The 16,986-nt window shown below is 52.5% G+C and overlaps 1 protein-coding gene across 4 annotated transcripts in view; it reads right to left on the reverse strand.

Annotated features, from left to right (window-relative positions):
* Positions 1-16,986, reverse strand: part of MTMR4 (myotubularin related protein 4) — a 71,254-nt gene extending 54,268 nt beyond the window's left edge. The window contains exon 1 of one of the 4 annotated variants that reach the window (XM_057409957.1): positions 16,972-16,986. The gene's annotated coding sequence lies outside the window, so the exon portion shown is untranslated. Of the gene's footprint in view, positions 1-10,310; positions 10,491-11,278; positions 12,335-16,197; positions 16,222-16,971 lie in introns of those variants that run through there. The other 3 variants (XM_057409960.1, XM_057409958.1, XM_057409959.1) reach the window with 3 other exon arrangements.

Below are 16,986 nucleotides of genomic sequence, written 5' to 3' on the forward strand. Positions count from 1 at the left end.
CTGGCTCTGCCGTGACGTGGGTTTCGGTGCGTGCCCCAGGTGAGGTGCGTGGCCCCTCCAGCAGTCCCAGGCTCCATTTTAATTGCTCATAAACCTTTGCCAATTGTGTGCAGTTGGAGGGAGGTTCCCGTGCTCAGCACCCGCCACAGGCGGAGTTTGGTTTAATTTCAGCTCAAATGGTAGCGTTAGTCCTGATGTGCTTCTTGGGGAAAAACACGTCCCAGTATTAAACTGGGGGTGTTAGAAGAAACAATCAGGAACCTGACTAGCCTTAGTTTGACCCCAGATGAAACAGAATAACCATCTCAAGCTTCTCAACTAATTAAAGGCTAAAAATGTAATAGTCAGACCACACAGTTACATGCAAAGCTGATTGTATGGGATGGTCTTTGTTATTTTAAGCACAATTACAGGTCCAAGGGCTGTCTCTAACGAAGGCAGCTACCAGCTGGTCTTCAACAACAACAAAACTTTTACTGCTGAGTAACTATTAACAAGAAAAGATTGGGCTACCAGAGCTTGGGAACGTCACAGCAATACCAGATGATGATGACAAATTGCCAAACTATTCAGACTGCTCTGCAGCACCAAATGATCCTAATGTAACTGCACTGGGGTGCAACCGGGGGCAAGGTGTGAATTCAGAGGTCCAGGATGACCCACAGGTGCTGGAAACGCACCTTGGAAGACCCCACAACCACCTCTGCTGGAGCTGCCGGCCACGGAGCAGGCAAGAAGTCTACTGCAATGAGAGGCAGAAGTAGGGAAGAGCAGAGGTGGTGAATGCTGTCCTCACCATGCTAGGGCCATACCTACAGCTGCCTCCCAGCGGCCAGTGCTAAGACAGCAAGTCTGAAGCACAGAGACAAAACCCACCCGGTGATCCAAGGGAAAACAAGCTCCCATATGCAGTCTAACAAATACATCTATAAATAAAGAGAAGACATGTTCAATATGTTTAAGTATTTATGCAAAGTACAGTCAGCTCTGGGTAACTCTGCTGACAAGGACGTAGCTCAATCCAATTACTGGCAGATGAAGTTTCAGAATTAGATAAATTCCACCAAGCCTATGAAAACAGCCATCCTTTTTACTGCTCAGACCACTTCAGTGGATCAGCACCTGGGGAAATCACCTGGGTGACTTCTTCCTGTCCACGTCTGAACTCATGAATCCCCACACACCCCTGGGCACGCAGAGCTGGTGATGCCCTCAGCACAGCCTACACCTTCCTGAGGAGGTCAGAGACACAGGAGCACAGACCGTATCTCATGTTCAAAGCCAACCTGACTGTGAGGGGCAGGGAGGATACAATAGACGTTCTTCCAGGGGAACATATGCCATGGCACTGCATGTGCACTACCCATCCTGACTACCAAGGCATGGTCTCAGACCAACAAGGAGCAAGACACAGACATCACCCCTCTGAACCCACGATACAGGACCACACACTGCCCGAGAGTGGAGTTACACTGGCTCACCTGCCCTCAGAGTGTTTTCCTTCATATTGGAAAATGACCAAGATCTCTCTGAAGACTGATTAGGCTCTTCTTGTGTTTGAAACAGGAACATCCAGGTTTCAAACATGGGATGGCACTCAAGGGCACGGACTAGGACACAGAAAGCAGCTCTTTGCAGGACTGCAGAACTGCTGTGGCCAGAAACACTCCTGACTATGCAGCACCATACCAGAGGAGAAAGGCCCTCAAAAAAACAGGCTGAGAGAGCTGGGCTGGTTCAGCCTGGAGAAGAGAAGGCTCCTTAAGGGGAGACCTTCGAGCAGCTCCAGTGCCTAAAGGGGCTCCAGGAAAGCTGGAGAGGGACTTTGGACAAGGGTCTGTAGGGACAGGCCAAGGGGAATGGCTTTAACCTGCCAGAGGGGAGACTGAGATGAGCTCTTAGGCAGAAGTTCTTCCCTGTGAGGGTGCTGAGGCGCTGGCACAGGGTGCCCAGAGAAGCTGTGGCTGCCCCATCCCTGGCAGTGCTCAAGGCCAGGTTGGACACAGGGGCTTGGAGCAAGCTGCTCTATGGAAGGTGTCCCTGCCCGTGGCAGGGGTTGGGGCTGGATGAGCTTTAAGGTCCCTTCCAACACAAACCCGTCTGGGATTCTGTGATGTGGCTGGCGCTTTCTCAGAATGTACAGTGAAGATGCCAGAGGCCACATCTAAGCCAGCACCATTATCAGGCCTAGAGTCATGTGGGTAAGATCAGGACAGATCACCCAGCCCTGCTGGGCTGACAGCCTGGCATCAAGGAGGAGGGAAACAGCACACGCATGTGCCAGCTGCAGAGGACTGTGTGCCCAGGTAAGCCTACAGGGAGCTCAGAGCAAAAGGGGGATGGGAACCAGAGCCACATTGGGAGAGCAGATCCCTACGGAAGTGCTGAAGGAGCAGCAGAGGGAGCTCAGGGAAAGCATTTCAGATGCACAGCTGCCTGGAGTCAACCCTCCTGAAGAGTGAAGGGGCTGAGAATAATTGGAGATTTTGCCATGCTCCAGGTATTTGCAGCAGCAGTTCCAGTGCAGTGGGCGAAGCAGGTTGAGAAGATGAAGGACCTCAGTCTGAATGGCCTACGTAGAGGGGACTTACCAGGTGAGTGGCAAAAAAAGCCAGCCACGGGAAGGGAGCAGGAGCAGAGGGAGCTTTGCCTCTACAAGGGAGATACTGCACAGCACAGGGAAGGATTTGGAGTTGGTGAGAATTTGAGAGTAAGGGGGAAGAGGAATGGTGCAACAGTGAGGAAAAAGCAGCATAGGGTAAGGGGCAAGAAAACAAAGCAGAACTTGTGCCTGAAGCAGGGGAAGAAGAGCGCTGGGAGAATCACCGAGGCAGGAGGGGATATCAACATGGTGTTTTGTCTTTTTCCCTCCTCTACAGTGAAAAGTAAGGCAAAAGAAGACTGGAGAAGTCAGAGGTGTGCCCAGAGCAGCCATAGGCTTGATGCTGACAAAAGCTCCTGTTTAGGGAAGACCACAGCAGATCCAACCCAAGCCTTGAGCCTGCAGCACGGCGGCAGGACTGGTCCAGAGCTCTACCATGGAAGCACCACTGCCAAAGCAGGAATGAACCTGAGAAGTCTTGGAAAAGTGAGTATATGACAGGAGAGATGGGCTGGAGAAGGCAAAGCTTGGGAAGAAAAATTCCACCCGAATTTGAAAGATGCCAAACTGGACAGGATGGGCCCGAGATGCACAGGCAGCAACAGCCTAGCACCCACCTCTGCTGCAGGCCCAGGGAAGAGCTTAGCCTGGGGTCACGACCAAAGCAGTCTAAGAACAACCTGGTTTGCAGAAGAATGAAAAACCAGGGAAGTGAGAGACCCTCATGGGGCAACCCAAACTGCAGGACTGCTTTTCCAGCACCATTTCATCTGTCCCATCTTTCCCTCTGCCACACCTCATTCAGCCAGCAGTCAGGAGAGATGGATACGCAGAGGAACCAGAGCACACCATGTGCAAGATGGCAGTGCACAGGCAGGCAGACACTGATGGACTACGACTCCAGCAGTGCCAGCCAGATGTCCCTACATTCTGGAGGATTACGAGGGAAGAGCACAGAGCCCAGGCCCCTCATGCACACTGCTATCCACCACCACAGCTACTGCAAGCATCATGAACTGCAGCAGCCTGCTTGCCTGCCAGCTGGCTCCACTCTGACAGTGAAATCAGAATTTCAAGGGGGAAACTGAAGGAAGCCCCAGGGACTGCAGTGAGGACCACTGATGTGTGTTACTCACGATCACCTCCTTTCTCTTACCAGTGCCGTGGCAGTGGAATACACAGCTCTGAGGGTGAAGCACCCGGGGGCTGGCGGCACCAGGTGGCAGCAGCACCCAGGGATGTTCTTGCCTTCCTCTTCCCTCCAGCACTGGCAGAGAACAGGCCTGGCAAAGGCGCTGCCATCGCTGCTCTGAGTCACTTCCCATCCTGGCCAGCAAGAAGCTGTGGCACCAGCAGAGAGCAAGACAGACCCTCATTCATCTCAATGGCACTGGTGCAACCCTGGACTTAAAGATCTCCCCCTGAACTCCCCCAACCTCCTGGCCTTTCATTCTGAGCTGGCAGAGGAGGGATCAAAGCTGAACTTCGTAACCACTTGACTGAGGGAGCCAGGAAGCACAGCTCTGGCAAACATTTCCAAAGCCCCTGGAACTCCAGCCCAGAGTTCTCCAGATTTGTTTGCTTTCCTTAAAACAAACAAAAAAACAAAACAAAGCAAACAAACAAACAAAAAGAGGCAGTTGGGACACTGGGATTCACAATTAAGCCTTTACTCAAGTACAATCGCCTGGCCCCTACCCAAAGCAGAGCAGAGGGACTGCAGTCCAGGCTCTCGTCTGCTCCCTGGGTCCTCTGCTGGCAGCCTGAGAGATGTGAGTGCTGGGCTCCCTCCCGCTCTGCCACTGCCCCTCTCTAAACCAGATTTTAACTCAGTCTCAGGAAGGAAGCAACAACGGCTTCAAGGAAATGGGGCCTGTGCTACTAAGGTCACATCCCAAGTGTTCAGGCTGGAGCAGCTCTGTCTGAACTGGTCTTTGTGCAAACACTCCTTACCCATCAGGAACGTTTGCCTTTTGATTCTCATCAACTTGTGGAGTCTCTGACAACTGCAGTTTTCTTTGAAAGGCAGACTTTGTGCTTGCAGAAAAGTGTCTCAAATACGTGACCCAAATGCACCAGAAAGCTCAGAAATCAAAAGATAAAGCCCTGAAGCACTGCTCCTGCTCTCCACCCTTCACCACCCCTCCCAGCCTGGCTCAGGGCTCTCCAGAGCACCCACCTGCCTTATGCTTATAATAACCATCTGGGTATTTTAAACAACTTAAACAGCAGCAACACAATTTCAGCCCTGTTGCTATTACAAATATCACTTCTATTATTCTTTTACACAAGAGGGATGTGGAGCTGTTGGACTGAATCCAGTAAGGGCCACAGAGATGCTGCAAGGGCTGGAGCAGCTCTGCTTTGCAGCCAGGCTGAGAGAGCCGGGCTGGTTCAGCCAGGAGCAGAGAAGGCTCCTGAAGGGGAGACCTTAGAGCAGCTCCAGTGCCTAAAGGGGCTACAAGAGAACTGGGGAGTGGCTTTGGACAAGGGCCTGTAGGGACAGGCCATGGGGAATGGCTTTAACCTGCCAGAGGGGAGACTGAGATGAGCTCTTAGGCAGAAGCTCTGCCCTGTGAGGGTGCTGAGGCGCTGGCACAGGGTGCCCAGAGAAGCTGTGGCTGCCCCATCCCTGGCAGTGTTCAAGGCCAGGTTGGACACAGGGGCTTGGAGCAAGCTGCTCTGGTGGAAGGTGTCCCTGCCCGTGGCAGGGGTTGGAGCTGGAGGAGCTTTAAGGTCCCTTTCAACACAAATCAGTCTGTGATGATTCTCTATACAGGTGTCTAAATGTATTCATTTGGTGTTATTCTAGAAGCCTGAGGGTGTCTAAGGCGTCTGCCTGCAGCCGGACAGAGAACATGACCAATGGGGGAACTATATCCCCAGTAAAGGCAGTTGAAGGCTGGGCAGGATGCCTCTGACTTCCCGACACGTACTAGACTAAACTGGTACCTGCCTGCAAGTACCTGAATCCACCCCTGGGACAGACAGTCAATAGAAACAGTGTCTGAAAGAAAAAAAGCTGCTGTTATTGCAGGTGATCACACTCCTCAGGGGTGTGACGGCCCCGCACAGCCACAGCTCCAGCCAGGCCTCCTGCTTTCTCCAAGGGTAGCTTTCTTCCATGGGAATAAAATGAAGCATTTTTCAGCCACCTACATAAACACGTACACGAAAAAGCTACGACCAAAACTAGAGCAGGTCCGAGAGGATAACAAAGTATCAGATTTCTTCTCTTGAATAAGAGCCAAGCCAAGCCCAGTTTCCCTCGCAGCCTCCCCACTACCAGCTTGCACCAACCGAGGAGGATCCTGCACCAGGGTCTGCAGCACTGTCTGCAACATCTGACTGCTTGAAACACGGCTGTGAACACAGGTCTCTGCTCCATGCTCCTGCCTGCTTCTGGAAACCCAGTTTCTCTCTAAAACTGGCAATAAATGCACTATTATCTAGTGAAGCACACAACTCCACCTGCCACGGGAAGAAAGCTCTACAGCAGAGTGATGAACATCTGTTCAGGGTTTCTACCATCAAGTTACAGGAAGACAGGAGTCCACAGCATGAGAGGAAAACCCTCAAGAACTGTTATTAGTAAGTTAAGAGCTCACTTGTGATTAGATGGTGTACTCAAAATCTCGCTGTTTGCTGAGCACAGGCAGCCGCTGGTCGGAGCTGTCAGCTCCTGTGGGAGCACCACGTCCGAGGGGAAGCTTCTCTGCACGGTGCCCAGTGACAACAGCCCGGACGTCCTCCTGCCCTGTGCTACAGCAGACAGGAGCCCTCTCAGGGCTTCATGTTGACACCACTGCTCTTCCCAGCCAGGCACATATAGCAGTGAGCTGGGAAACCTGCCCCTCCTGAGGCTTTTCCTGGGGGTTGTATCCCTCCCAGTAGCAAGCAACACCTAACCTGGCTGTTAACAATTCCCCTTTCCCACCCAACCCCCCAAAACTCTGGTTTAAGAAGGTTAAACTGGAACCTCTGGTCTTTGATCTCTTGGCATCCAGAGCCTTCAAAACTGCTTTGCACTTTAGCAGGGGAAAATCACGTGAAGGGACTGCCTTGCACACTGACCCGCTTTCATTAATCAGCTCACCTCAAGCAACAGGACAGCAAGCTCAGGTGATCTTAACTGCCCTCCACCATGAGCTTAGCTGGTGCTAAAAGCAGTGCTGCACATGACATCCTCTCTAAAGGCACTCTTAGAAAGGGAAATCCCCAGCAATCAATAAAAGGAAAGAGAAGGCAATCAGATATATACAGCATGTGCCCCGCTTATTGAGCAGCGAGAGCTGCACAAACCCACATGTGCTGTCCCTTCCCTGCTGGCAGCTTCCACCAGGACAGGATATGAAGACAGGCACGTGACTAAAAGGACCCTGAAGATTTATACTCATCTGCTGCCATTCACAGAAACTTGTTCAGTGCCAGGAGCACAGCCTGGGACTTCTTACCTCTAATGACTGTATTAAAACTCATTAAGGATCAAATCCCTGCCTCTGAAATATTTAGGAAAAACTGAAATGCATCTGACGTACCGTATCTAAACCCAAGGACAAATCTCAGGGAGCAAGGTGCTTCTACTCAAGGAATTTCCAGAAGGGCAGATGCAATAGAGGCGGGGGAGGGGGGGATAAGAATGGTGGGACAGTGGGAAGAAGGGGGTTTCACTTCTCATCAAGCCTGTGTTTTATTATAAACCAAAACTGCTAGCCCACTTCACAGGATGAAAACTCTTTTGCTTCCTCTTTTGCCCCATTTAGCAATGGCAGTGGAAGCTCTGCACAGTTTCCTAATGAGGCAGTTAGATCTGCACAGAACGCCCGCATTCATTTATATTATATATATATATATTTTATATTAAACTAAAATCTCACTCTCCTTGCTGAACAAACAGGCTCTGTCTAAGATCATCTTATCCAGCATCCAAAAGTGCTTGGCTGCCCTCTTCCCGCTCAAGTGCAGGGCAGGCAGCAGGAAGGTATCCGTCTGTTGGCTGCCATGGTCAGGGGTGGCTTTCCCTAGGCAGGGGTATGAGCAAACTTAATACATTCACTTTTAAAGTTCCAGAAAGGGGAAAGAGCAAAGAACACAGGAGGCACGAAGCAATTTTATGCCAGTCCAAGAAGTGCAAAGGACAGGAGCAAAGGCTATGACTCACTTGCTGGTACGTCCCAGCCCTGGCATCCACTCCCCCTGTGGGTCTGCATCAGCCCATGCTGGCTGCCTGCCGGTAACACGACATTCCCCCTGTAGCTGCCCACAGTATGTCTCCAGGCTGCCCTAGATGCAGCACAGTGTCTTGGATGCTAGAGGCTACCAGCTCTTCTAATGGGAACAGCCAATGGAGCGAGTCAGCCACAGGCACAAGAAAGGACATGACCAATTCTTCAGACAAAACCATGCTAGTCCATTAATTTCTTCTGATCATTTACTCATCTTTTAAGATAAGGGGCTTCCCTGCCGGCCCTGTTCCTCTTTAAGTCCATCAGATCTAAGCCTGAAGCAACTCCATTAATCATCACTTCTTCCCCCAAGTCTCATCCCTCACCTTCAGCCAGCAGAAAAGCTCCAACATGGCTCTTCATGCTACCAACCAGCTGTGCTGCAAAAAGAACGCGTCTGCTCTTCTAGGGTTGGCACCCTGGTAATACCTGGTATCACACTATTCAGGAACAGAGCCAACAGCATCACTTAACGTTTAAGGTGAAGATTACTTTTGCCCAGGTCACCTCTCTACGAGATGCTGACCCCAGCTCCCACCAGTGTTCCCTCCAGGCACTGCAGATGCCCACTTGAAGGATCACGACTGCTCGGCTGGGGAACAGGAACAAAGCTATCACAGCCACCAGAAGGATCAGAGCAAAGCTGCTGCAGTAGCTTTTCTGAAGGTCCCGTGTCCACTCCAGACAGAGGAGCACTTAACACTGCCCCATAAAATGGTGCAATCTGGCAAAGCTACAGGGAAAGTCTGGGACTTGCTCCTGGGTCCCTTCGGGGTTTCCTGCACAAACCTCCAATACCTGGGAGCCTCCCACACGGCCTCTGCCCTCACCACAGGACTTCTAACAAAAAGATTGTCTAGTCTTGTTATGTGCCCTTTAGTAACAACTGCCACTGTGACAAGGCACTATGGGCTCAAAATCCCCTGGAAAATAGGGACTTCACAACTTGAACAAGCACTTCTCTATTGAAATCAAGGAAATTTCTCTTCCCACAGGCAATTAACTCCAAACATGAAAGCCCAGCATACAATAACAGACATTCAGAGCCCAATACGCATTTCACCTGCCTAAGAGATAACAAGGCCCTGGGCAAGGCATCAGTGCGGGCGCTGGAGCAGGAACAGGACGGACATACAGCAGTGGTTTATCCTGGCAGAACTCCCTAAATCTGGTAATAGAACTACTTTATAAAGGCACTGTACTGCACGAGCTCTAGTACCAACCTGAGCCTAGGAGTGCCAGAGCGGGCAGCAGTACCAAAATTCAGTCATTTGGTTAACAGTCCATCAGTTCAGTGAGGCTACCACTTCCCTGCAAAGAGCCACTGCTGACCTCAGCTCTGTCCCCTTCCCTGGACACAGTGTTATTCCCGCTTCCTGCAAAACGGGAAGAGGCAGCACACACAGCTCCTTTTGGAAACCAGGTCCAGACAGAGAGGTTTCTCTGCTACAATCAAGATGCGATTTCCCTTTGCTCAGGCTCCCTCAGTATCCACAGCTGCCTGCTGGGTTTGCACACACATCCACAGGCAGGGTTACCTCTGGGTAACAACAGGTCGCCAAGTGTGCAGAAACTGGGGGCACTGGGAGCTTTCCTTTCCTAGAGCAGTTGCTTCTTGTCAGCTGCTTGGGAAGGATGTGGCTATGAAAAACACAAGCCAGTAGCTCCACTGACTGTTAGGCACTGGCACTTTCCAGAAGCAGATTTCTCCCCCATACCGGGCAGGTGGTGAACAGCCTCAGGCAGGTGAGAGATCTGTTTGCAGAGGACTGAGAAGAACCAAGCACACTGTGTAGAGGCACAGAAGATCTGAATACACAGAAAGTAAAGCTGATACCCCAGGAAGAGAAGGCAGAGTTAATCCCCCTGCAGGGATTCCAGCCATTTGCTGTCTAACCCATTGGGACTGCAGGGAAATGGCTGCCCAGGAGCACAGCAGATAGAGGCAGGCAGATCCTCCCCACACCAGACCTCAGCTGCAGCTCCCCAAGTCACGAGGGCCTCAGCTTTAAAAATAATAGTAAAAGCATCAAAGGAAATAGCTCCCACATACAGATGTTAAAGTATCAGGCCGTGATAAACCCTGGAGTCCCACCACTTGTCACACTGGAGGAGCACTGCAGAGGGAATGAGGAGCTGACAAGGGCCCAGACCTCCCCAGGGATGCAGGAGAGTTGACAACAGGACTCCGAAACATGAGCTGTACTTCAGCACAGCCAGAGGGAAAATTTAACACCGCACATCACCGGCAACACACAGCAGACACAGCATCATCGGTGGTATGCAAAGCGATTTAAAAAGCACCTCTGATGCTTCCAGAGGAGCTCACCAAATCCCACTTCACTGTGCATCTTCCCACCCACCCCCCCAATACGTTACAGCTGTATTTCGCCCATCTGATTTCTGCCCCACCACACACTGGCTGCTCCACTTCACATCAGCCTCCCCAAGCCTTGGGGCTGAAGAGACTCCCTTCCACTCACCCAGGTCTGACCTTCAGGGCAGCACAGGTTTCTTGGTTTGCAGCCAGATGCCACGGGCTTGCTCCAGTTTTCAGTAAGAACTTCAGCACTTCAGCCATTGGGAAATCCAGTCTATCATTAGGGAAGAAACGCAGAAGTGCCTCTGGCACTGGGGCGGCTGCAGCCCTGACCTGGTGGGAGGCAGGAGGGGCTCTGCAGCCTGGCTGGAAAGCAGAAGTACAAGGCCGAACGACGCTGACTGGGGTGAGAGCCTCTGGCACTGGGGCAGCTGCAGCCCTGACCTGGATGGAGGCAGGAGGGGGCTCTGCAGCCTGGCCCAGAAAGCATAAGTACAAGGCCAAATGATGCTGACTGGGGTGAGAAGCAATGGCTCCAGGGCTCCTCACATTCTCCTAACCCTGCACATGAACAGCCCAGGTCACCAGGAGCCCATCAGGTGAGGAAGTGCAGACACTGACCCAAGCTCGGAGCTGGCAGCCAAGTACCCTCATGCAATGTTCTCAACCCAGGTACAGGGGCCTCATCCATGAAACCCTGAAAGAACAGCTTCCCAGGCTCATTTTAAAACAGCAAGACAGAGTTCCACCTGGCTCTGCCCCACTGCGTGCTGTGGCACCGAGAGCTATGTGCCAGCCATGCTCCAGCCACAGAGTGCACTTCCACAAGAGACTTTAAAAGGTTTAAAGAGAAATTTATTGTGAATCCAGGCAGCACAATTGAAATAACAGAGGCAACTGAACAGATTTATGTTGGATCGCCACAAGGCACTCATCCACTCGGGGAAAGCTGGCTACTTCAACAAGTTTCTAGAACAAAACAAAACCCCTTCTGAAGCTTCCAGAAAGAACAATGCAAACTGCACCCCCTGCTCTGAGCAGTGCTCACTTGCAACAGAGATGTTCAGAGAAAGACTGGCAGGCTAAGCAGTTGAACTGACTGTGAAGTAGAAATGCTTTGAGGGTCCTTACCATAAAGCTGTCACTCACAAACAGTACCATGTCCAAGCACGTTCTGCCAGAGAGAACAATCCCACAGTCTCATTTTGCAACGAAGAACTGGTCAGGTTGCAAAACGAACAATGACTCCGTTTTCCAGTCAGTGCTGTCTGAGCCATGAAATGGAAGAACGCTGAGCTCTAGAGAGTACCCTGCCATGAATGTGGGCTTAAGTTCAGATAGAAGACTTTGCCCCTGAGCAGATAACTTGTGATCTGTGGCTACCTCTGCCTCTGCTGCCAGGATGGACTCCTCCAGAGGGGTGGAGCTGATGCAGAAGTAGCCCCTGCAAAAGTCAGCAGGCTCAGCTTCTTGCTAGGTCTCAGCCAGAGGTCCCCAATATACAGCCTGTACTTTGCTATCCAAACAGTCCCATGTGCCTCATCTCTCTCTAACTCCCTTCCCAAGGCTCAGGTAAACCACATCCCTCCTGTGAATGCTGTGCCCGTCCTCCCCAGTGTGATGAGACCTACATCCTTGCAGGAGGCAGCGTGGTATCTCCACCCCCACGAAAACACTTGTTGGGAAAAGCAACACTCTGTCATGTACGCCCCGGAGAGCCGACCTCAATGGGTCTGTAGCGCCTGAGATCAGCTGTATCCAACACACTGTTGAGCAAACACTCCACCTAGAAGATAAGCAATACGATGAAAGAGGGAAGGAAGGTTGGTATTGCTCTGTATCAGACACTAAAAGGAACAGGCACTACAAAAACACACAATGTAAAAGGAAGCCTCTGCAGTCAGAAGCTTGATATGTGCTTAAACAGAATATAGAGACATGTAATGCTCCTCCCCTGGGACAGATGCTGGGCAGGCTGCTCCTGCTTGAAGAAGAAATTTGAGGGCATCTCTCAACTGAACAAGAGCAACAGAGTCAAAACAAGTAACAACAAAGTCATTACCACTGCTAAGAGCAGGAACCATCTGTTTGGTTTGTTGCTGCTATGGCCCATTAATGTTATCTCCTCTAGGGAAGGCAAGACACTGCTTTAAACTCCACCATCTCAGGTCTCTGAAAGATGCTGCAAAACCAATCCTGTGCAGAACCATTCCCACAATTCAATCCCATCCCCAGCGAAGCACAGGGCCCTGGAGAAAGGGAAGGAGCAGCTCCAGCTCAGAGGCAAACCAAGAAATCTCAGAGTAAACGGAGGCACTGCATCAAAACCTCAGGGTGAGGGAGGCTGAGCACAAACACAGTGGGAGAACTGTGACAGAGCTGCATTGGAAGGAGTCTGAACAGACCCTAAACATCCACAGGCATCAAAGCCTCTGAGCAGCCATGAGACTGACCAACCCAGAGATAAGTGAAGCAGAGATGGAGGGAAATGAATGGAGGTAAGAGGGTGTGTGTGTGTGTGCACAGCCCAAAAATGGCTCCGAGAGTTCAGGCTTCAGGAGGAGGCTTCCTGTTACCAGTACATGCTCCCTGGCAGGAAAACTGCGTGCTGGGCTGCACCCCCAGAGCGTGAGCAGCAGGTCGGGGGCAGGGATCCTGCCCCTCTGCTGCCCCCTGGGGATACCCCCCTGCAGTCCTGATCCAGCCCTGGGGCAACACCACAAGAGGGATGTGGAGCTGTTGGAGTGAGTCCAGAGGAGACCACGGAGCTGCTGCAAGGGCTGGAGCAGCTCTGCTCTGGAGCCAGGCTGAGAGAGTTGGGCTGGATCAGCCTGGAGAAGAGAAGGCTCCTCAAGAGGAGACCTCAGAGCAGCTCCAGTGCCTGAAGGGGCTACAGGAAAGCTGGAAAGGGGCCTTGGACAAGGGCCTGTAGGGACAGGACAAGGGGAAATGACTTTAACCTGCCAGAGGGGAGACTGAGATGAGCTCTTAGGCAGAAGCTCTTCCCTGTGACAATGCTGAGGCGCTGGCACAGGGGGCCCAGAGAAGCTGTGGCTGCCCCATCCCTGGCAGTGTTCAAGGCCAGGTTGGACACAGGGGCTTGGAGCAAGCTGCTCTAGTGGAAGGTGTCCCTGCCCGTGGCAGGGGTTGGAGCTGGATGATCTTTAAAAAGGTCCCTTCTAACCCAAACTATTCTATGATTCTACATAAACAGGCTTATTTCAAATGGGATTTAACCACTGAATGTGATTCAGTTTCATTTCTGCTCACATTCCCAGTTAAAAGATTTTCCTGCGCAGACAGAGAACCAGGCATGGCTCCAGCACACACAGCAGCACAGTGTGTTACAGCTGCTGGAGCTGTGCAAATCCATTGCAAGGTCTGAAGCTCTGGCTCCAGAGCTGCAGCACCTTGCACCAGGGCGCTTCCTTCCTCACAAAAATTCCCCCTCTCTGGTGGGAAACACACGATTTCCTTGGATTGGGTTCTGGGCTGCGAGGTGCAGGTGCAGTTGTACTTGTTGCAAATGCAGAGAGCAAGACGGCAACCAAGCAGAGCAACCGACCAACATGTACTCAGAAGTAGGCCTGAAGAAGCTTTTACTATTTATAAGCCAATCATCTGATCCCTCCCAAGGGAAATCCTATCCTTTTGTAACTGCAGTCTCTGCAGGACTGTGAGGGAGGAACAGAAGGGAAGCAATTACATCGACGAGGAGCTTACCCAAAGCACTGGGACAAAATTCCTCCCTGCTCTGTAGCAGTGCAGGCATCTTCCTGGAGAGCAAGCCAGGGATTACGAGCAGGGATTAATCTGTTATGGTAATTTGCCAAGAGCAAAGTAATTTTTTAAACAGCTCTCTTCTCCATTCATCACTCTCTAAAAAGGGCTCCAGTCTACTTCTGCAAATGTTGGCATTCTCCTGCGAGCAGCAATAGGGAGTCTCACGATAAAAAGCTGGCATACAGATCCAGGAACACATCAACCAGCAGAGAACCACAGTTGGATGGAGCTGCCTTGGGGAGTGGGCAAGCAAGGATGGAAGAGAAATTGCTTCCATAATTGCTTGCTAGTTATTAATTCCTGAGGGAACATTCCTGTCCTGGGAAGCTGAGCATGACGTGCAGGTATGCATCACTGATTTTTTTTTTTCCTCCTGTTCACATTTTGTCCTGATATAAATAATTGGGGTTAGATTATATAGCTTTATTTGCCTGTAAAACAAAGCTCAGTCCTTTCCAACGCAACCACACAATCCCCAAGAAACAATCTCATTTTCTCTCCAGCCTCCTGTGAAAAAACTCTCTCCTGCAGATGACAGTGGTCTCCAAAGCCAAGCTGAGGATACAGAGCAGGAGTAGCAATAGCTGTGTCCCCACCAGCACAGACTAAAGCAACATCTCGAGGAGGTGGCCCAGCTCCTGGCACAATCTTCACAAGCGTGAGGGAGGCCTCGTGCTGCCTCCAGGTGAGCAAAGCTCAGCCAGCTGCAGGCCATGGGAGGGGGAACCAGTGCACCCACCACCTCTGCTCCCACCAGAGCCAGGACAAGGATGGCTCTGAAAAATCCACATGAACCAAAGCCAAAAGCAAGGCAGTACATCTCCTGGTAGATTCAGATAGAGCAACAGCTGCACAGCAGCATTCTCCAAAGCTGCTGTACCATGGTAAGATACAGCCCCAAAGCTTCCCTTGAGTTTGGATTTTTGCTTTGGCTTTTTTTCCTTTTAGCTTGCTCCAGACAGGTCCAAGTGACTCTGCTGGCCAGACACCCCAGTGAGGCCCAGAAGGGCACTGCCACAAAGCCAACGGCAATGATACCTCCGAGGCTCACTCAGCTATCTGTCACCGCCAGCATGAACAGCCTCATGTGAATGCAGCGAAGGGAAGAGGGATCCGTGTGCTCCTAGAAATTAACAGCTATAAATGTTAAAGTTTTACTTATTTCCTAGTCCCCATTTCCTGGCATATTCCTCTTCCAGTGAGCATCCTGAAAGGTGCCATGGTACCCTACAAGCTCCCAAGCTGTTCCCACACAACTCCTCTAGCTGGCAGCCGAGCAGCAGCACTTGCCCTTGCTTTTACTGAAAAAAGAAAAGCATTGAGACTTCATGTTAAAGTTGGCAGCTAATGCAGAGTCAAGGCTGACTCGGGGAGGTTTGTTCTCATGCTTGAATCGTTATCACTCCAAATACAGGCTCTGGTTTTGAGGTGCACACTTGCACACCACCACCCACTGCATGAGTGCCCACAGTGCAGCCTCTGCCCTCCCCAAGTACATGCAGACTGACAAATCCCCTCTAGGCTTCCCGCGGGATGGAGTTCTCCTCACCGCAAGGCAGCTTTTTGCACCTTTAATCCCACCCTCGTACAATGCCTCTGAACTCCGCCCAGCTTTCCACCAACCTTCACATCACACAGAGGCACCAGCCCTGGGCACTGCTGCCTTTGCACCACTGTGGGAGCTGAGCTAACTGGTACCTCCTCCTCCTCAGGGAAGTACCAGAGACCACCTTCTCCTGCTTGCTTCCAGCCATGCTTCTTCTGTTCAACATATTCATGAAGCCAGGCAAAACCCACCTAGGAGAGACTTCACACCCTTCTTCCTTGTTTCTCTGTTCACATAATGGACTGCTCCTGAGCAGTTCACTTCCTCTGGTAGATGTGTGGCCTCACCAGAAGTACAAGGCCAAACTAACCAGACCACTGTATCGCAGCCTCATCTCCAGTGTTCTGCACAGCACTCTGAGCTGCTTGTGCACTTCATCAACTTCTAGCTGCAAACTTTCTCTGGGTCATTGACAAGATCAATGGTAAGATCTTTGTGAGACCATTAACATCATGTCCCCCACAATATCCTGGGAGCTACCAATATGACATGGGTTATCTTGAGCTCATCTCCCTTCACAACTCAGCAGGAAAAGCCAAAGGCATTGTAGCTGCTGCTTTAGGGAACCGGTGTGCACAGCACGTGGGTGCCAAAGCTTATTGTAAATAAACGTCAAAGCTGCAACACAGACTCCATACACCAACCACAGACCCCCAGCCACCTGCAGTTTCTAGGTGCCGCAGGGATGACTCTGAGCCCCAGCGCAGGGGAGGCACCCTCCCCGGAGTCACCGGTGCCTGGCCTAGGGCGGGGGCACGGGCACAGGCGGGAGGCTCTGGTAGTACCCGGCGGGGTCTCCGCGGCCCAGCCAAGGTGGCCCTTGGCAGAAGGGGTGTGCGCGCCGCCGCAGCTCCTCTCCCCCGGCCGAGAGAGGCGAACCGGGCCCGCAGCTCCGCGCCCGCGGCCGGGCGTCCCGCCGGCGGGCACGGTTTACCGGGCCCAGGGGACGCCCACTGCAGTTCCCGGTACAGCGGGGGAAGGCCCAGCGGACAGGCTGCCTCAGCTCCGGCCTGGCCGGCGGAAGCTCCGAGGCCCGTTCCTTTTCTTTAACGCGATCCAGCCCGTACCCGAGGAAACACCTCGGGGCCGCCCCCGGCCACCCCGCTCCGCAGCGGGCGGCAGCGCAGGCCGGCGAGGGCCCTGAGCCACCGCCCGCGCAACCGGGCCGAGGCTGCGGGCTACGGCCGCCGCCTGAGCGGTGCCGCCACCGGGCCGGCAGCCGCCCCACGCACACAGGCCCCGGGAGGCCCCGCTCACCGCGCGGCGACGGGAAGGAGCGGGGCCCAGCCCGGCCGGCTGGCGGGAGAAGCCTAAGGGGCGCAGGCAGGGTCGGGCAGGGGCAGAAGCGGCGCTCGGGGCCGGGGACCGGAAGGGCGGACCGGCGGGGGGGGGCAGGGGGTGGGGCGGACGGGAGGGGGCACCGGCAGGGTCTCACCTGGCTCCGGCCGCG

The sequence above is a fragment of the Pezoporus wallicus genome, unplaced genomic scaffold, assembly GCF_028554395.1.
Source record: "Pezoporus wallicus isolate ANWC-B61680 ecotype Strahan unplaced genomic scaffold, APGP_CSIRO_Pwel_v1 contig_10012, whole genome shotgun sequence".
Taxonomy (NCBI): domain Eukaryota; kingdom Metazoa; phylum Chordata; class Aves; order Psittaciformes; family Psittacidae; genus Pezoporus; species Pezoporus wallicus.